Raw genomic sequence first — 22,004 nt, forward strand, 5'->3', positions numbered from 1 at the left:
ACTCCAACCACAATTCAAAGAAAGGCAAGATCTCTGAGATGCCTGTGCAACCCTTGGCCAGTGTGTTTCAGGCAGAGGTGGCTACAAAATTACAGGAAACCAAATCTTAACATTTTGTGATTGGAAAATCTTGCTTTCCCGAGATTCTGGGAATGCTGTTTGGATTGTTTTCCTGGATATACCATTTTACTCTGTGAACCTGACCCATGGCACTAGGAACTCCAAACATGTTTTTCAGTTTATGACTAAGGCTAATCTCAAAGAGTGCTAGACAGGCAAGACCCTTTGGGCTGGTTTTCATGAGCAACAGTACACATAGGGGAGGTGTTGATGTCATGCAGAGACATTTTTGCTGCTTCTCTGGACACTTTGGTAGACCTGGCAGGTCCGACATGAATGAATGTCCCCATTTTTCACAGCTCAGAGATGGGCTCTTATGGGGGTGCAGGGATCTCAGAGCGCCAGCTGCTGGGCGTGGTGCCGGTCTCCTGCGCGCACCTGGGGTGCGGCGGGTCCTGCACCGCGTCACTGAGGGTCTCTGCTACTGGGGCTGGCCTGGTCGGGTTCCGTTCCAATTTCCACCGTGCACTCTCTCTCTAAGTTCAGGACCCGTTGGCCACAAGGTCACGAGGGGAGGTGCGAGAAACGGCTAAAGCTGGGTATCCGTGAGTCATGGTTTACGAAGAGATAGCCCTCTCTGGGAAGGCTGAATCGTAGGCAGTAAGACACAGAACTCAGCTCAGTCAGTGGTACAGCCCCTTTATTCAGTGACTTAGCTCGGCTCCAGGTCTCGGTGATCCAGCTCCGATTATTGAGGGAAAACCAGGATACTTTATACTGTGGGGGTAGTGGTAAAAGCCTTAGCTGATAGGTACTTTGTGGGATGCCCTATTTACATATGGAAGTGGGCTCCTGCCAGGCTGTCAGACTGCCTGAAAATCACACAGGAAAAGCTGGCAGTTCCAGAGCCGGAGACCATGGCTACTTCAAAAGATGAGTCAGGAAGATGCCAGGAAGGCACTCTGCTGATAAAAGGAGTCTCTGCATATGAAGCCGAGCCCATAGGCTATCGGACATGGAGAGACTGCTACTTTACACAACAGGGGTCCCCAACAGGCTCTGAGCCCTTGTTTCTAATCACTATGACGTCTCATCCTTCCCCAGTGCTCTTCCTACATGTTGGGCAGGGCACCCTGAGACTCTGATGTCTCCTTGGAGGGGGTTGTGGGGAGAAGGGGCAGGGAGCCCTGTATGGCACAGAGGAACTTTGAGAGCCTCCTGCCTGGACAGAACCTTTCCGGTGGAAAAACTTACAAAAGTAAAACAGTGCAAAAGTGAGCTGAGGCCTGGATTCACTACAGTGAAAACGAATGAACAGAAGCATTTTGTGTTAAAACCTGTTTCCTATGAATTGTATTCAAAAGAGTATTGCCATGAGTGTTACTCTCTTTGCTTAAGAGAAATATGTGTCTGTTGTGTATCTAAGTGCTTGCTTTCTGTAGAAAGAACAGTAGTTCTAACAATGTGTTCATATAGTGAAAATGAATGAACAGAAGCATTTTGTGTTAAAACCTGTTTCCTATGAATTGTATTCAAAAGAGTATTGCCATGAGTGTTACTCTCTTTGCTTAAGAGAAATATGTGTCTGTTGTGTATCTAAGTGGTTGCTTTCTTTAGAAAGAACAGTAGTTCTAACAATGTGTTTATAGTGAAAATAAATGAACAGAAGCATTTTGTGTTAAAACCCGTTTCTTACGAGTTGTATGAAAGAGTATTGCCATGAATGTCAGTCTCTTTGCTTTAGAAAAATATATGTCGGTGGTGTATCTAAATGCTTGCTTTCTGTAGAAAGAACAGTAGTTCTAACAATGAGCTTATAATAGTAAAAACGAATGAACAGAAGCACTTTGTGTTAAAACCCGTTTCCTACGTATTGTATGCAAAAGTGTATTGCCATGAGTATCAGTCTCTTTGCTTAAGAAACATATGTGTCGCTTGTGTATCTAAGTGTGTCCTTCCTGTAGAAACAACCGTAGTTCTCTCAATGTGTTTACTACAGTGAAAACGAATAAACAGAAGCATTTTGTGTTAAAACCCGTTTCCTACGAATTGTATTCAAAAGAGTATTGCCATGAGTGTCAGTCTCTTTGATTTACAAACATATGTGTCACTTGAGTATCTAAGTGCGTACTTCCTGTAGAAACAACCGTAGTACTATCAATGTGTTTACTACAGTGAAAACGAATGAACAGAAGCATTTTGTGTTAAAACCCATTTCCTACGAATTGTATTCAAAAGAGTATTGCCATGAGTGTCAGTCTCTTTGATTTAGAAACACATGTGTCCGTGGTGTATCTAAATGCTTGCTTTGTGTGGAAAGAACAGTAGTTCTAACAATGTGTTTATAATACTGAAAATGAATGAACAGAAGCATTTTGTGTTAAGCCCCATTTCCTGCGAATTGTATGCAAAAGAGTGCTGCTATACGTGTAAGTCTCTTTGCTTTACAAAAATATGTGTCGCTAGTGAATCTAAGTGCTTGCTTTCTGTAGAAAGAACATTAGTTCTAACAATGTCTTTATACGAGTGAAAACGAATGAACAGAAGCATTTTGTATTAAAACCTGTCTTTTACGAATTGTATAAAAAAGAGTATTGCTTGAGTGACTGTCTCTTTGCTTTGGAAAAATATGTGTCAGTTGTGTATCTAAGTGCTTTCCTTCTGTAGAAAGAACAGTAGTTCTAACAATGTGTTTATAAGAGTGAAAATGAATGAACAGAAGCATTTTGTGTTAAGCCCCATTTCCTGCGAATTGTATGCAAAAGAGTGCTGCTATACGTGTAAGTCTCTTTGCTTTACAAAAATATGTGTCGCTAGTGAATCTAAGTGCTTGCTTTCTGTAGAAAGAACATTAGTTCTAACAATGTCTTTATACGAGTGAAAACGAATGAACAGAAGCATTTTGTATTATTGTTTTCCTGGTTATACCATTTTACTCTGTGAACCTGACCCATGGCACTAGGAACTCCAAACGTGTTTTTCAGTTTATGACTAAGGCTAATCTCAAAGAGTGCAAGACAGGCAAGACCCTTTGGGCTGGTTGTCATGAGCAACAGTACACATAGGGGAGGTGTTGATGTCATAGTCTCTTTGCTTTAGAAAAATATGTTTCTGTTGTGTATCTAAGTGGTTGCTCTCTTTAGAAAGAACAGTAGTTCTAACATGGACACTTTGTTAGACCTGGCAGGTCCGACATGAATGAACGTCCCCATTTTTCACAGCTCAGAGATGGGCTCTTATGGGGGTGCAGGGATCGTGGAGCGCCAGCTGCTGGGCATGGTGCCGGTCTCCTGCGCGCACCTGGGGTGCGGCGGGTCCCGCACCGCGTCACTGAGAGTCTCTGCTACTGGGGCTGGCTTGGTCGGGTTCCGTTCCAATTTCCACCGTGCACTCTCTCTCTAAGTTCGGGACCCGTTGGCCACCAAGTCACGAGAGGAGGTGCCTCATTTTCTGTTAAAACCCGTTTCCTACAAATTGTTTGAAAAAGAGTATTGCCATGAGTATCAGTCTCTTTCCTTTTGAAAAATATGTGTCACTTGTGTATCTAAGTGCTTGCTTCCTGTAGAAAGAACCATAGTTCTTTCAATCTGTTTACTACAGTGAAAACGAATGAACAGAAGCATTTTGTGTTAAAATCCGTTTCCTATGGATTGTATAAAAAAGAGTATTGCAATGAGTATCAGTCTCTTTGCTTTAGAAACATATGTGTTGCTTGTGTATCTAAGTGCTTGCTTCCTGTAGAAACAACAGTAGTTCTCTCGATGTGTTTACTACAGTGAAAATGAATGAATGGAAGCATTTTATGTTAAAACCCTTTTCCTACGAATTGTATGCAACAGAGTATTGCCATGAGTGTCAGTCTCTTTGCTTTAGAAAAATATGTGTCGCTTGAGTATGTAAGTGCTTGCGTTCTGTAGAAAGAACAGTAGTTTTATCAATGTGTTTATCACAGTGAAAACGAATGAACAGAAACATTTTGTGTTAAACCCCGTTTCCTACGGCACTATCAAGTCTCATCCTTCCCCAGTGCTATTCCTACATGTTGGGCAGGGCACCCTGAGACTCTGATGTCTCCATGTAGGGGGTTGTGGGGAGAAGGGGCAGGGAGCCCTGTATGGCCCAGAGGAACTTAAATTGTATGCAAAAGAGTATTGCTATGAGTGTCAGTCTCTTTGGTTTAGAAACATATGTATCGCTTGTATATCTAAGTTCTTGCTTTCTGTAGAAAGAACAGTAGTTCTAACAATGTGTTTTTAATCATGAAAACGAATGTACAGAAGCATTTTGTGTTCAAACCCATTTCCTATGAATTGTATGAAAAAGATTATTGCCATGAGTGTCTGTCTCTTTGCTTTAGAGAAATATGTGTCGCTTCTGAATTTAAGTGCTTGCTTTCTGTAGAAAGAACAGTAGTTCTTACAACGTATTTATAACAGTGAAAACGTGTGAACAGAAGCATTTTGTGTTAAAACACGTTTACTACGAATTGTATGCAAAAGAGTTATTGCCATGAGTATCAGTCTCTTTGAATCAGAAACCTATGTGTCGCTTGTGTATCTTAGTGCTTGCTTAATGTTGAAACAACTGTAGTAGTATCAATGTGTTTACTACAGTGAAAACGAATGAACAGAAGCATTTTTGTTAAAACCCGTTTCCTACGAATTGTTTTCAAAAGAGTTTTGCCATGAGTGTCAGTCTCTTTGCTTTAGAAAAATATGTGTCATTTTTGTATCTAAGTGCTTGCTTTCTGTAGAAAGAACAGTAGTTCTAACAATGTGTTTATAATAGTGAAACCGAATGAACAGAAGCATTTTGTGTTAAAACCCGTTTCCTACGAGTTGTATGAAAGAGAGTATTGCCATGAGTGTCAGTCTCTTTGCTTTAGAAAAGTATGTGTCTCTTGAGTATCTAAGTGCTTGCATTCTGTATAAAGAACAGTAGTTCTACAATGTGTTTATCACAGTGAAAACGAATGAACAGAAGCATTTTGTATGCAAAAGAGTATTGCCATGAGTATCAGTCTCGTTGTTTTAGAAACATATGTGTCGCTTGAGTATCTAAGTGCTTGCTTCCTATAGAAACAACCGTAGTTCTATCAATGTGTTTTCTACAGTGAAAAAGAATGAACAGAAGCATTTTGTTTTAAAATCCGTGTCCTAAGGATTGTATGCAAAAGAGTATTGCAGTGAGCATCAGTCTCTGTGCTTTAGAAACATATGTGTCACTTGTGTATCTAAGTGCTTGCTTCCTGTAGCAACAACCGTAGTTCTATCAATGTGTTTACTACAGTGAAAACGAATGAACAGAAGCGTTTTTTTGTTAAAAGCCATTTCCTAGGAATTCTATGCAAAAGAGTATTGCCATAAGTATCAGTCTCTTTGCTTTAGAAACATATGTGTCACTTGTGTATCTAAGTTCTTGCTTTCTGTAGAAAGAACAGTAGTACTAACAATGTGTTTATAATAGTGAAAACAGATGAACAGAAGCATTTTGTGTTAAAACCCGTTTCCTACGAATTGTATTCAAAAGAGTATTGCCATGACTTTCAGTCTCTTTGCTTTAGAAAAACATATCTCCGTTGTGTATCCAGGTGCTTGCTTTCTGCAGAAAGAACAGTACCTCTAACAATGTGTTCAAATAGTCTAATAACAGAAGCATTTTGTGTTATAACACGTTTCCTAGGAGCTTTGTATCTAAGTGCTTGCTTTCTGTAGAAAGAAGAGTAGTTCAAACAATGTGTTTATAACAGTGAAAACGAATGAACAGAAACATTTTGTTTTAAAAACCGTTTCCTATGAATTGTATTCAAAACACTATTGCCATATGTGTCAGTCTCTTTGCTTTAGATAAATATTTGTTGATTTTGTATCTAAGTACTTGATTTCTGTAGATGATACTATCAATGTGTTTACTACAGTGAAAACGAATGAACAGAAGCATTTTCTGTTACAACCCGTTTTCTACAAATTGTTTTCGAAAGAGTATTGCCATGAACGTCAGTGTCTTTGCTTTAGAAAAATATGTGTCGCTTCTGAATTTAAGTGCTTGCTTTCTGTAGAAAGAACAGTAGTTCTAACAACGTGTTTATAACAGTGAAAATGAGTGAACAGAAGCATTTTGTGTTAAAACCCGTTTACTACGAATTTTATGCAAAAGAGTTATTGCCATGAGTATCAGTCTCTTTGATTCAGAAACCTATGTGTCGCTTGTGTATCTAAGTGCTTTCTTCCTGTAGAAACAACCCTAGTTCTATCAATGTGTTTACTACAGTGAAAATGAATTAATTGCTTTCTCTATAGATCTTTGTTAGGTACCATAGCATGTGTAAGAGGCATTCATTTGGTTAGTTCTTTACTATCTTTAGTTATCCCTTTGGAGTCATTCCACATTCTGGGGCTCTTACATGGAGTCTCTTTGTATTCTTTTATCCTTGATACATTTAAAGATGTTGGCTCAAATTGCCTGACCATGCACCGGTCTGAGGAGGCATAGGGTCTCTTTTGTCCTCACTGCACATGTTAGTTCCCTAAGTCAGGCAGGTCCTGGGTCTGCCTCCTGGCTGTAGCCATATCTGCCGCCTCTCCATTGACAATACCTAGGTGTTGGGGGAGGCCCTGGTGGGAAAAACTGCCTCCATCCCTAGCATAGCTTTTCTCAGGAGAGAAATGTACGTTATTTAATCTTTGGGGATCTTTAATCACCCTGGGACAGTTTTCATCCCCTGAATGCCTTTTTGTGAACTGCTCTTTTGGGTTTAATGCCTTCCAGAAACTCCTTAGTACCGAATTTAGTTTTCTATCCATTTTTTTCTTAGGGAATTTGGGCTCGACATAAATCTTGCCACATTTGTCTTTGAGTAACCCAAATGGACCGTTTCTTCTGTCTTGTCTTTTTTGTGTCTCTTGTAGGGTGTTATTCTACAGACACATTTTACATGCTGGGCTGACTCACTTAGAACTGTTAAAGCCTCTCTTGCTTTACAAAGATCCTGTCCCATTAAAGAACTTAGCAAAACCTTTAAAGCTCTATACCATTCTCAAGTTCCCAGTTGATTTAAGCTTTCCTTTATATCTCTGGTGAATACAGCCCTATCTGGCCCAGTGAACTGGCCATTATATATTGCTTTTTCTATTCCTAATTCTCAATAATGCCTGTCCTTCTTTTATAGTCCTCTAAACCCTGTTAATCATGGGAGTTTCCCTTGGTCATGACCATGTATCTTTGATGCCTTGCACTAGCCATCCCATTAGGGACTGCTCCCCCCCTGCATTAGTCTAGGTTTAACAGCCTATGTCTCAAGGAAGGATGGGTGGTTATGTAACTCATCTGTGATGCTTCTGAAGGACTTATGCTGACATTATTTGCTCCCATGTCCTATATCCTCATGAGCCATGTGGTGAGGGGCTTTTTGATTGCTTACTTGTAAGTCTTTCCTAGTTTCAACTCCTCCAGTATGGAGTATTTTCTCCTAGTTATAGCACTGTTATCTTTTTCCTCCGTTTGTATCCAAGGTTGACTCTGAGGGGCAGCTTTAGCTACTTTTATTTCTAGATTGATTCTTTTTTCATTACTGTCTTTTTTCCTGGGTCCTTGGACCCCTGGTCCCCTAACTTTACACAAGTTAGAATCTCCCTTTTATTCTCTCTCTCAAGCTCTGATGCTGAGAGTAACTCCTTAACCTTACAGCATCTTCTGCCTTTGGCAAATCTTTTATTATGCAAAATAGCGGCAATGCCCTCCTCTGGATTCTCCATTTGCTTCCAAGGCTGGTAAAATTTTTTTCTAGCCTCTCTAGAACCTTTAAAGAATTTTCACATACAAGTAACTGAACTATTTTCCCACATGTACAGGACAGCTGTAGCCCAGGGATTTTCCCCTTTGAGTCCATCTGTGTCTGCATGGCCCAGGTCATTCTAATTACATATTTCATGATCCATTGTGTGACCCATGTCAGCACTGCCACTAACTCCCTTGCTTTTCCCGAACTTGTGCAGTTTGTCATTTCCAGCACCATCCTGCCAACTATGTCAATTTGTTTCACTAAATTTTCCCCTTCCTGCTCTCTGGGTCTCCTGGTCCTGATGCTGGTTAACAAAACTGGGCTAACACAGTTCTGTTTGGGTTTTGCACAGTTTTTGACATCCGGGAGGGAGTGACTTACAAAGAAACAACTTCTCATAACTCATTTTGGCAAATCTTTTATTATGCAAAATAGCAGCAATGCCCTCCTCTGGATTCTCCATTTGCTTCCAAGGCTTGTAAAAATTTTTTCTAGCCTCTCTAGAACCTTTAAAGAATTTTCACATACAAGTAACTGAACTATTTTCCCACATGTACAGGACACCTGTGGCCCAGGGATTTTCCCCTTTGAGTCCATCTGTGTCTGCATGACCCACGTCATTCTAATTACATATTTCATGATCCATTGTGTGATCTATGTCAGCACTGCCACTAACTCCCTTGCTTTTCCCGAACTTGTGCAGTTTGTTCCCTTTTCTAATACTTTGCACAAATTTATATGCTCTACTAGTTTCAGATAGTTTTTTTTTAAATTATTTATCATTTTTATTTTGTGTGTATGAATGTATTGCCTGCATATAGGTAAGTGCACCCATGTCACGCTGGTTAACAAAACTGGGCTAACACAGTTCTGTTTGGGTTTTGCACAGATTATGACTTCCGGGAGGGAGTGACTTACAAAGAAACAACTTCTCATAACTCATGTGCCTTTCAAGCCCTGCGAGTAGTCTCCATCAGCTTAAGCACTGTCTCACCCCATGGTCTGAGTGTCTCACCTCTCCCTGCCCACCTGCATCCATGAATTCCGCTGTTCCCCACTCTTTAGCCAGCTGCGTGCTTCGCTCCCAAGTTCCAATATAGCTACGGCTCCACCCCTTTTCCCAGGTTGCCCTGCATCACTCATGCTCATGCCCATTCTCCATGCTTGTACATGTCACTCACACTTTTTGGAGGAATGAGGAATTTCCAGGCTACAGTGACCTTCTGGGCCCTTTTCTAATACTTTGCACAAATTTATATGCTCTACTAGTTTCAGATAGTTTTTTTCACCTCTGTGGTCCCCAGATAGGTTTTTAAAAAAATTTTTTTAACTTAGGTGTGTGTTGTGAGTGCAGCACCCTCAGAGGAAGCCAGAGGTGTTGGATTCCTAGAGCTGGAGTTACATGCAATTATGAACAACCCAATGTGGGTCCTGGGAACCTCCAGCCCAGGTTTGGTTCTGGGGTCATGGCCTCCAGCCTTCTGTAACTGTTCTATCACTGAGCTTCACCCTTTACTCCAAAATATGCTTTTGTAGCAAGAACCATAGCATACTTTGAGTTCCCTTTTCTTGCCTATCTACATGTTGGCTGTAATGTTAGTTTTATTTTGTTTTGTTTTGGTTTGGTTTTTGGTCTTTTTCAGACAGAGTCTCCCTGTAGTCCCAGCTGGCCTGTAACTCACTTTGTAGATCAGGCTGGCCTTGAACACACAGAGATCCACCTGCCTCTGCCTCTTGAGTGCTGGGATTAAAGGTATGCACCACCATGCTCAGCTCTAGGTTTTATTCAAAAGATTTAAATCAGTACTTAAAACTAGTAAGTTTCATTAAAATTTGTTTCTCCATTGCTCCCTGCATGACAGTATATGTTAAACCAACATGTTTTCTTTCAGTAAACATCATTTAGCAATTCTTCCTTTGGAAATTATTTCCATGAAATCAAATGGAAATTGACCTTTCAGAATCTTTAAATGTTTGAGAGTGTTATTTTGCTTCTACACTTGAAAAATAGAACAACTGACATATAGTTCTGAATGCAAAGATCTTTCTTTTATCTTCAAAGATATTATTTGGACTTAGACCCATGTTGTTACAAATCTGATGTCTTTTCTTTCCTTTTTTGTTTGCTTGTTTTTGGTTTTTGAGACAGGGTCTCACTATCTAGCCCAGGCTGGACTGCAGCAGGCTGACTAAACTCACAGAGGTCTGTCTGCCTCTTCCTCCCTAGTGCTGGGATTAAAGGTGTGTGCCACCATGCTTGGTTTTATGTATTTTTTTTTACATTTTTTAAATGTTCCTGTGTGTGTATGCTACTTGTGTGCAGGTATCCACTGTGGCCAACAGGGGAAAAACCATAGAACTTGAATGGATTATCAAGGGACTGAGTAAATAACCAGGGGCTGGTATTACTTCGTCACATACAAGTGTCAATAGCACCACAGCTCTGCATTTGTTTTCCTAGTGTGAGAACGACAGCCACATGTCTACAGAACTGAACAGCAATAAAGTGGTTTCTCATGCTTGTGAGAACCACAGTTCTCAAATATTTAAAGAACTCTGGATAATAATAAGAATAGAAGAATTCAGTAAAACAAGATGGGCACAGGCACATTATCTCCATGCTATGTCAACTTAGGAGGTTAATGTGTGTCATGAGAAACAAGAGGGGAGAACTGGCATTCTGGAGATATCTCCACAGCAACTATTCTTGTGTAAACTTTCTCATGAGACACAAGGCTTTCTAGATGTACATGCTCAAAATTCAGCTCAATTCATCAAGCATATTTTTAAACACTATTTCACAATCCCTTCAGCCCACGGAGGCCAGAAGAGGATATCAGAACCCCTGGAGCTGGAGTTACAGGGACTTGTGTGCTCCCTGATATTGGTGCTGGGAACTTAATTCAAGTCCTTTGTAAGAGCAGTGCAAGCTCTTAACCACTAAGCGATCTCTAAATCACCCCCCATTTTTAATTTGTGTGTGTGTGTGTGTGTGTGTGTGTGAGTGCTGGTGTTGGATTCAAAAGCCTTATACACAGTAGGCACTCTACCACTGAGCCACATCCTCAGCCTTTGCCCTTGGTTTTTTTTTTTGAGACAAGATCTCACTATGTAGCTCAAGCAAGCCTTGAACTTACCATGTAGCTCAGTAATGCTGGCCTAGAACTCAAGATCGTACTGCTGCCACCTCCCAAATCCTGGGATTACAGATATGCCGTTATGCCTGCCCAGCTTTCTGGTAGTTTTTGTTGCTGTTGTTGTTTGGAGACAGGGTCTATGTATCCCTGGCTGGTCTTGGAACTTGCTGTGTGGACCAACCTGGTCTGGAACCCACAGAGATCTGCATTCCCCTGGAGGTCTTGGATTAAAGGCATGTGCCACCATACCTAGCCCCAGAATCATCTCTAAATCACCCCCCATTTTTAATTTGTGTGTGTGTGTGTTTGTGAGTGCTGGGGTTGGATTCAAAAGCCTTATACACAGTAGGCACTGTACCACTGAGCCACATCCTCAGCCTTTGCCCTTGTTTTTTTTTTTTTTTTGAGACAAGATCTCACTATGTAGCTCAAGCAAGCCTTGAACTTACCATGTAGCTCAGTAATGCTGGCCTAGAACTCAAGATCCTACTGCTGCCACCTCCCAAATCCTGGGATTACAGATATGCCATTATGCCTGCCCAGCTTTCTGGTATTTTTTTTTTGCTGTTGTTGTTTGGAGACAGGGTCTCACTATGTATCCCTGGCTGGTCTTGGAATTTGCTGTGTGGACCAACCTGGTCTGGAACCCACAGAGATCTGCATGCCCCTGGAGGTCTTGGATTAAAGGCATGTGCCACCATACCTAGCCCCAGAACCCTCTGAGGGGGTGTTTGAAGTTTTGCTCTTTTTTTTTTCTTTTTTGTTTTGGTTTGTTTTAAGGTATGGGCTTATTGTTTTTAAGTTTCTCATTTTTATTTAGTGGGCCTGTTTATTTTGAGTTTTCTTCTCACTTGGGAAGGGCTCATTGTTTTTTATAAATCTTGCTTACCCTTTATGCTCTGCAGTCTTTCTCTTTTGAAGCTTCTTTTGAAGTGCTGAGAATTAAACTCAGGGCCTCCAGAATGCTAGTCAAGTGCAGTGCTCCACCTTTGAATTACATCCCTAACCTGTTTTGTTGTTTATTTTGTTTTGTGTTTGTTTTTGGTGACAGGGCCTCATGTTTGATCAAACTGGCTTTGAAACCCCATCCTCCTGAGTGCAGGATTACAGGCATGTACCACTATGTCCTGCCCTTTGGGGAACTTCTTTGGTAGAAAATGGAACTTCTGAGTCTTATTCCTGATGTCACTAGTTAATGTTCATTTCATACCTTCTAGGGCTCTCTTTCTTCTTACTTCATTTGGAGAGAATTTTCCTGTTCAATCTTTCCCTCAGCTGTGTTTATTTTACCTTGCATTGTCTATGCCTCTTCCCTCTGTGGTGGTATTTCCAGGTTCTCCATGAGCCTTTCTTCTGACTGCTTTTGCTCTCAAATTGTCACCATTTTCCCCTTGCTTACTTATCTGTAACTTAAAAGTTTGCTCTGATTCCTTCATGCAGGGTCTGTTTCTCCCTTTGCTGATTTGCATTCTCTTGTATAATCAGTATTTCTCAGATGTTTGGCATTTGAGGAAATGTCTGGAGGGAAGATGGTGACTTCTCAGAGGATGCTGTGCTCTGTGTGTTGTAGTAAGAATCAGATATGCAAGTACTTGGAGGACAGTAGTGTGGGTGCTCTTGCTGCTGGGCCTCTCCAGTGCTGTGGACCTGCTGTGTTTCTGCCATCCTCATTGCCCCCAGTCTCCCACATCCACATCCCACATCCTCACACCGGCAGGACATCCTGGTGTGTGTGTCTCATGATGGAGCAGTTTACCTGTGCTCTTGTTATGTGATTCTCCAAATGATGGCCCTCTTGGGTGTCATCACACCCCCTCTGCCTCAGAACTCTTATCATTCAGAGTTTAGCTTCAGGTTTCTCTTGATTCTGCTCTTTTCTCTTTCTTTCTTTTTCTTTTTCCTTTTCTTCTTGTCTTTTTGAGACAGGGTCTCCCTGTAGTCCCAGCAGGCCTAGAACTCACTATATAGACCAGGCTGGCCTTGAACTCACAGAAATCTGCCTACCTCTGCCTCCCAAGTGCTGGGATTAAAGGTGTGTGCCACCACGCCTGGCTTAATTCTTTCTTTTTTTAAAAAAAATACTTTATTATTTTTTTATGTGTATGAGCATAATGCCTGCATAGGTGCACCTGTGTTCTACAGTGCCCACAGAAGTCAGAAAATGGTATTGGATCCCCTAGAACTGGAGTTACAGATGGTTGTTAGCCACCATGTGGGTTCTGGGAATTGAACCTAGGTCCTCTGCAAGAGCAGTAAGTGTGCTCTTAATTGCTGAGCCATCTCTCCAGCAGCATGTTCTATTTCTTAGGGGGTACTCATATGTTTATTTGTTCACCTACTATAATGCAAGCCTCTTTTATTCTTAGGGATCTAGTTTGGGAAGGCTGTAACATGCTGACATCCTATTTTTACAGTTTATGATCTACTTTAAAATGTTTCATTTAGCTGGAATAATATAATATGCAGCCTTTTGTTTCTAGCATCTTTTCACAGTGTGAGGCTTTCAAAGTTTACCCCTGTTGTAGCTTGAATTACCACTCTAGCCCCATTTCATGGCTGATTCATATTCTGTTTATGAATATGTCACAGCCTATATATTCATTTATGAATTGATGGGCATTAGGCTTTGGCTACTTTCTAACTATTGTAAGTGAAAATTCATATGCAAGTTTTTACTTGGGCATATATTCATTCTTAATTAAGTAAGTAACTTTATGTTTTTGAGACAGGGTCTTCCTGTAGCCCCACCTGGCCTGGAACTCACTATGTAGACCAGACTGGCAACTCACAGAGATCTGCCTGCCTCTACCTCCCCAGTGACATACATACATACATACATACATACATACATAAAGTTAAAAAAAATTATATTCCTGAGCTGGGTGTGGTGGTGCATGCCTTTAAACGGAGGCAGAGGCAGGTGGATTGCTGTGAGATCAAGTCCAGCCTGGTTGACATAGTGAGTTCCAGGCCAGCTGGGGCTAGAGGGACACGCTGTCTCAAAAAAACAAAAACAAAAAAAGTATATTTCTACTGGTGGTATTGCTGGGCCATGTTATAGTTCTATATTGAAGCTTTTAAGGAAGTGTCAAATTATTTTTCAAAGTGTACTGTTTTACATTTCTACCAGCAGTATGAAAGAGATCCAGCTTCCCAGCACCCTTCTCAACACATCGTACTACTTTTTTTAAAATTATTTATTTTTATTTTATGTGTATGAGTGTATTGCCTGCATGTATGTAAATGCACCTGCGTCATGCAGGGTCTATGAAAGTCAAAAGAGGGTGTCAGATCCCCTGGAACTGGAGCTACAGGTGGTTGTTAGCTGCCGTGTGGGTGCTGGGACTCAAACCCGGGTCCTGTCTAAGAGCAGTCAGTGCTCTTAACTGCTTAAGCATCTCTTGAGCTCTAACACTTGCTACTTTCTGTAAGGAGGCATCTCACTGTGGTGGTTTTAACATGTATTTCCATGATGGTTGATATGTGGGACCTTTCTTCATATGCTTATTATATGGTCATTTGTGTATCTTCTTTAGAGAAATAGCTTTAGATCCTTGGCTCATTTTCCCCTTGGGTTATCTTACTATTGAATTTTAGGAGTTCCTCATACATTTAGAAATTAGAGCCTTGTGGTGTAAAAATGCTTTCTTCCATTATGGTAGTTGCCTTTTCTTTAATTAAAAGAAAAGAATTTATTTTATTTTTATGTATGTGTGTGTGTTTGTGTGTGTGTGTGTCTGTCTGTGTCTGTGCATGTGGGTACAGGTATCCATGGAGGCCAGAAGAGGGCATCAAATCTCCTGGAGCTGGAGTTACAGGTTGTGCCACTCAACATGGGTGCTAGGAACCAATCCCAGGTCCTCTGTAAGAACAGCAAATACTCTTAACCACTGAGCCATCTCTCTAGCCCCATCTTTTTAAAGTTTTGATCATGTGCACTTTGGGTGTCCTTTCCACTTGGTTACTTTGCTTTTGGTGTCACAGCTGAGAACCCATGGCCTGATCACATCACCAAGATATGTTTCTTTCTAAGAGTTTGTAGTTTTAGCTTTTAAATTGAGGTGTTTGTCCATTTTCAGTTAACTTGTATGTGGTATCAGGTAAGAGTTCAACTTTATTCTTTTGTATGTGGTATCAGGTAAGAGTTCAACTTTATTCTTTTGTGTGTGAATGAGTCTACATGCTATGTAACCCAGGCTTCTCAAGAACTCTTGACTCAGCTGCTTGAGTCTTAATTATTTTAGGCCCTTGATTTCATTTAACTAGCATAACTGTCCTGTGAAATGTTTATTGTCATCATCACTTCCATTTTATTTTTATTTATCTATTTATTCATTTACTTATTTATTTATTTTTAGACAGGATCTCACTATACAGCGATGGCTGGGTTGGAACCAGCTATATAGACTCAGCTGGCTTTGAATTCACAGAGATCTGCCTAACTTTGCCTCCTGAGTACTGGCATGAAAAGCATGCTCCTCCACATCTGATTGAGTCTTTTTTGGGATCACGCAGAGCCTTAGTTACAAGAGGTTGTGAGTTACTAGATGTGGGTGCTGGGAACTTATTTTTAGACAGGATCTCACTATACAGCGATGGCTGGGTTGGAACCAGCTATATAGACTCAGCTGGCTTTGAATTCACAGAGAGCTGCCTAACTTTGCCTCCTGAGTACTGGGATGAAAAGCATGCTCCACCACATCTGATTGAGTCTTTTTTTGGATCACGCAGAGCCTTAGTTACAAGAGGTTGTGAGTTACTAGATGTGGGTGCTGGGAACCGAACTCAGGTAGGTCCTCTGTAATACCAGCCTCTGAGCCATCTCCAGCCCCAATTAATTTAAATTGAAATAGTTGTCTGTGGTTATCTTACTGATGGTGGGAGCCAGGAGTAGGTGGGCCTGACCTGCCTTTCACAAGCTTTCAAGCATTCTCTCAGTCTGAATCTAAGGCTTCTGGTTTGTGCCTGTTTTCTCCAGGCCTTGGGGCCTGGGAGAATGCTGGTCAGAAGAAGGTAACCAAGGGCACCTCTTTAGTGCATAGGCACTCTGTTGGCCACATAAAGGAGAACATGGCTTGAGACCTGAGTTCTTTTTTGGACAGGCTGCTCTAGGAAGCCTCTGCCTTTCGTATTCCAAGTTCCTGCTCAGGATGCCAAGCTGTGCATCTGGACTTTGCTCCTCTGAGATGTGTGAGGGAGTGAGAGCATTTCAGGGTTTTTCATGTCCCCACACTGTCCTATGAGTGGGAAGTGGAGGAAACACTATTTGGAAGAGTAGCACCTGAGTCATAAATCCATCTGAGGTGGAAGTGAAACTCCGGCTCAAGCACTGCCCACCACTCACTCTATTTTGTTTCGTGGTTTCTCTAGTTTTGGACTTCAGTGACCCTTTCAGTACTGAGGTGAAGCCCAGAATCTTGCTCATGGGTCTCAGGAGGAGCAGCAAGTCATTGGTTCAGAAAGTTGTCTTTCACAAAATGTCTCCCAACGAGACCCTGTTCCTGGAGAGCACCAACAAGATCTGCTGGGAAGACATCTCAAACAGCTCCTTTGTAAACTTCCAAATTTGGGACTTCCTGGGACAGATTGACTTTTTTGACTCTGCATTTGACTATGAGATGATCTTCCAGGGAACAGGAACACTGACCTTTGTCATTGACTCCCAGGTACAGCCAAGTCTCACCAAAGTCAGCACTTCCCTCCATTTTTATTGGTCTCTGTGTGTGTGTGTGTGTGTGTGTGTGTGTGTGTGTGTGTGTGAGCTGACAACCCTTGGAAGCCCATTCTCTCCTGTACCTTGTGGTATATGAGGATCAAACTGAGGTCCTCAGGCCTGTGTGTCACATCTATCTGCTACAATAGGCCTTTCTGCCAAACAAAGTTTTCTTAAAGACTTTTACAAAGGAAGAAAGGCTCTCTGTGTCCTACCATGGCCAACACTCAGCCCACCTGAGGGGCCTTTCACACCTCAGCAAATCATAGACCTGGGAAAACTTCACAGATGTAGATCAGAGCTCTGCAACAAGATCCTGCTTATGTGTTTATTATGTAAATAAAATTCTCAGTGAAAAATTTTCCCCTGAATCAAATTAGTAGTAGTGGTAGTAGTGTGCACTTGATCAATGCTGTTTTATATACTTGTAGACAACTATAAAAAGTAAAATTTGAGATAAATATTTCTCTTAAGAAGATGATATTTGATTTTTTTTCCCATTTAATTCACATCTGTGTTGGATAACACAGGATTTGAATCAGTTCTACTTTTATTTTTTGTTCCTATAGCTGTGAGTACTGGGAAAGTGTGTTCACATAGATAATTTGGTAGATATGAGGGTGAGTCTTGTTATAGCATTTATTCAATTATTTAAAATACTTCCATGTTAAGTCTCCCACATTTGTAGTTTACTCTCATGAACAAATATTTTTAGTAGTTTATTAGCAGATCTGAATAAGGCTTCCTTCAACTTTGCTATAAGTGAAAAATAGGGATCTCTTGACCAGTGAGCATCCTTGTCCTAGGAGTCAGTTATTCTCTCCATTGAGGCGTAGGCCTTTCTGAGTGGCTCTTTGACATCTGGGTTCCCGCAGGTGAGTGGGGAGAGAAGTGGGAGACAGCTGCCTCACACTGACCCATGATGATGAGGGTGTATAGTGGGAATGCATCCCTGGTACTCTGCACACAGTCTTAGTGTTTGGACTGTGACTTAGATTGGTCTTCCCAGTCTCTCCAGCTTTGTGCTAAGCCAGAAAGTTCCCTGTCTGGAGGTTAGCCTCCAGAGACCCCAGAGATGCTGGGAGACTGTTGTAATCATGTCTTGAAGTCTATGTTCTCACATATGAAGCTGTTCTTACATATGAGTGGATCAGCTACTAGGTGCCTCTTAGTATTATAGAAGTACTACTTGTAGAAAAGCATTGGGTGCCACTGTGTAGTTGTGTAGCTCTGTGGGTGGACAGGATTCTATCTTTCCTTCAAGGAAGGTGTGGAGGGGCTGTAGAGGGGTCTCACTCTCTACATAGGCCCACCCAGAGCTTTTGCATTGATCCCTGCACACACCTAGAGCCTGCAGTTAGTAGTCATTTTCCTGGCTGTCCCACCTCACTGACCTATTTTCTGGCCCATCTGAGGTCTTGGCCAGCTCCCCTGCCCTCCTGTCTGTCTGCAAGCACCTACATTCAGGGAGATTAGTGCCATACTGGGGAAGGGGATCCATCTTCCTCTAAGTCACCCCATGCAGTTTCTGTAGTGTTTAAGCAGCAGTGACATAGTCCTGCCCACAAGAAAGTGGATTGCAATTAGACTTTAAGATCATTTTAAGATGATGGCTTAGTACATACACAAACACTATATTGTGCTTATGTAGCAATTGCAATGCAAATCCAAGGTATTTATAATATGGCTGTAATTTGACTCAAACGAGATATGTTTATTTTTATTTTTATTTATTTATTTATTTTTTATGTGTATGAGTGTTATGCCTGCATGTGTGTAAGTGCACCCATGTTGTACAGTGCCCTTGGAGGATGGAAGGCATCAGATTCCCTGGAGCTGAAGTTACAGATGGTTGTTAGCTGTCATGTGGGCCGTGGAATTCAAACCCATGTCATCTTCAAGAACAGCCAGTGCTCTTAACCGCTGAACCATCTCTCCAGCCCCCCTTATTTATTTTCTAATTATTTATTTACTTTAAAGATTTATTTTTAATTATGTGTATATGTGTGTGTCTGTGCACTTGACTGCAGGTATTCTTGGAGGCAAGAGGTGTTGGATCCCTTGGAGGTAGAGTGACAAGTGGTTGTAAGCTGCCTGCCCCACCATCCTGGGTTCTGGGAACCAGACTGGAGTCCTTTGCAAGAGCAGCATGTGCTCTTAACAGCCGAACAGCTGAGCCCTATCTCCAGCCCACATTTAGATAGGTAGTTTGATTTCTTTCTTTTTTTCTTTCTTTCTTTCTTTCTTTCTTTCTTTCTTTCTTTTTTTACTATATAGTCCTAGGTAGCGTGGAACTCAAAGAGATCTGCCTACTTTTGCCTCCAAGTGCTGAAATCAGTGATACGTGCAACCATGCCTGGCTTTTGATCTTAATTTTATCTGAACATGGAAAGAATGATAAGTGTCTTTCTTATCCTAGTTTTCTTTCTACTTTTTTAGCTATAGGTCACATGAAGTTGTAAGAATGTGAGCCTCTATCTCTCTCCCTCTACTCTCCTTCTCTCCTCTCCTTCCTTCCTTCTTATTTCTTCCTGCCTTTTCTTTCCTTGAGACAGGGTCTCACACTGTTGCTCAGGCTGCCTTGAACTCATTTTGTGGCACTGACTGGACTTGAACTCACAGTAGCCTTCCTGCCTCAGGTTTTTGGAGAGTGCTGGGATTACAGGCATGAGCACCATGGTTGGTGAGATTTATCTTTTAAGTTACACTTATATGTATGCTGGCAAAACACTCATACACATAAAATAAAAAGTAAATTTTAAAATTAATTATTTGAGCCAGTGTGGTGGCACATGCTTTTAGTCCCAGCATTGGGAGGCAGAGGCTGGTGGATCTCTGTGAGTTCGAGGCCAGCCTGATCTCCATAGTTAATCCAAGCCAGCTGTGGCTACAGGGAGACCTTCTCTCAAAAAGACTAAAATAATAATAATAATAATAATAATAATAACAATAATTGATTGATTTCAAGCCCTACTGCTTAAGTGCTGGAAGCAGACTACAAAAGCAATGTTTCATGGATCTTGCCCGACATCCTTACAAGTGGGAAGAGAATAATCAGATTTTCAGGAAGCTCCTCAATGCACTTGCATACCCTTTCCTCTTTCTCCCTTTTTAAATCTTAAAAAATATTTTATATTTTTAATTTTATGTATGAGGGAATTGCCTGAATGTATGTATGTGCACCCATGTTATGCAGTGCTTGTGAAGGTCAGAAGAGGGTGTTGAATCCCCTGGAACTGGAGTTACAGATGGCTGTTAGCCCATATGTTGATGCTAGATATGTTTGGTTCAGAGGACTGAACCAAAGTCTTCTGTAAGAGCAGCCATGGCTCTTAACCACTGAGCCACCTCTCCAGCTCCTTCTTTCTTCATTTTTTAAAAAATAAGCATTTTCTTTTATTCTGTTTGTTGTATGATGTATATTGGCACTGAACCCCATGGAGCATGTGTGAAAGTCATAGAACAACTTTATGGAGTTGGTCTTCTCCTCCTATCTTTGCATGGGTTCCAGGGACTGAACTCAGATTGTCAGGTATATGTGGCATGTCCCTTTACCCACAGAGCCATCTCAGCAGTCTGTTTTCTTCATTTCTAAGCAGGGTACTTTGGTCTGAAACTTCCTATTTTTATTTTTATTTTTTTGCCCAAGAATTCCTCAATGGTCACAAAGTTTCCAGATAAATATATAAAATCTACAAGGAGAAAAAGTGTCCTTACTGAATTATGTGAAGGAAAAAGAACAAAACCCAAGTGATTTTGCATGGGCTAAATGTGTGATGGCTGACCTACAGAGAACAGGGAATGTACCATATCTCCTGCAGTCCTTCCACACAATCCGTTAGGCCTAGACTTCCTACTGACTCATACTAAGTTGATCGTGACCTACACATAACTTCTAGATCTAATAGCAGGCTAGAAACTAGAGTATATCTGTTATTTTTTATTTGTTATAAACTACAATTTAGCAATCATAGTGGAGATGCTGGAGAAATGGCTGTATCAGTAAGAGAGCTTGCTATGCAATCATAGGGACCTGAGTTCAAATCCCTAGTACCTATGTAAAAAAGCTGGGTATGACCACACACATGACTGTAACCTCAGTGTTGTGGAATGGGGCAGAGACAGGGGGATCACTGGGGTCTATTGACTGTCAGTATAGCTCCAGGTTCAACAGGAGACCCTGACTCAAGAGAATAAGATGGAGGCGCTGGAGATGGCTCAGCAGTTAAGAGCACTGGCTGCTCTTACAGAGGACCTGGGTTCAATTCCCAGCATCCACATGGTGGCTAACAACTCTCCATAACTCCAGTTCCAGGGGACTCTGATGTTCTCTTCTGATCTCTATGGTGCTGCACAACATGAGTGCACTTACATACATGTAGGCAATATACTCATACACACAAAATACAAATAACAAATAAAATATTTAAAAAGAGGGAGTCCTCTTTAAAGATATAAGCCATAAAAATTTTTGAGATGGAATTTACATGCAGTAGAATGCACTCATTTTTAGTACATAATTTAATGGGGTTAACAAATGCGTCTCCCATGTAACCATCCCTAGAGGCTCCTGTGGGCCCTTTCATGTACTGTCCATCCCCTAGTGCCCATACCTAGGCAAACACAGATGTGCTTCTTATCCCTATAGATTAGCTGCCTTTTCTAGAGTTTCATATATTTGGAGCTGTTAGGTAGTAGGTTTAGATTTTAGTGCTTAGTCCCCTGTCCTGGTGCCTAGTATATGCCTTTATTTAAAAGGTATTCAGAGGGTGAAAGATGAGGACTACATTGGTTATTTTTTTCTTTCTTAGTTGCCTAGTGAAATATTTAATATTTTGATTTATCTAGAGACTAAGGCTTCCTTTTTACTAGTTTAGTTTGGAGAATTGAGGAACGCAGAAATAATCTCCCTCCCTTCCCCAGAAAAAGACCCTCCTTCTTTGTTATCCTTGCCTTGTGTATTTTCCAGCTTTGGAGTCGTACTAGAGCTCAGAATGGGATGGGGAAGTAGTATGAGGTCCTTTAGATTTCTTTCTCTAGATACCTTTCTCTCTTTTCTTTTTTTTTCTAAAAACAAAACCTGTTCACCGCCCTCAAACTGACAATAATTCAGAAACTGGAGGAACCAGGTATTGATGAGTCTGCCTAGAGCAGTAGGTGCCTGCAAGCTGTCTGGCCCTGGTCAGGGACTCAAAACTGTGAACACAGAGCAGCCTTTGGGAAAAACTGTGTGCTGAAAAGACTGTTACTGCATCACTGCAGACTGTACTGACATCTCATTGGACACATTTGGATGTTCATCAATAGATCAGTA

General features: G+C 41.3%; 1 pseudogene; it reads left to right on the forward strand.

Moving 5' to 3' along the window:
- Positions 1–7,791: 7,791 nt before the first annotated feature.
- The window catches only part of LOC103743220, a 15,847-nt pseudogene continuing 1,634 nt past the window's right edge, over positions 7,792–22,004 (forward strand).

This window comes from Nannospalax galili, unplaced genomic scaffold (assembly GCF_000622305.1).
Source record: "Nannospalax galili isolate Female #2095 unplaced genomic scaffold, S.galili_v1.0 scaffold2462, whole genome shotgun sequence".
Taxonomy (NCBI): domain Eukaryota; kingdom Metazoa; phylum Chordata; class Mammalia; order Rodentia; family Spalacidae; genus Nannospalax; species Nannospalax galili.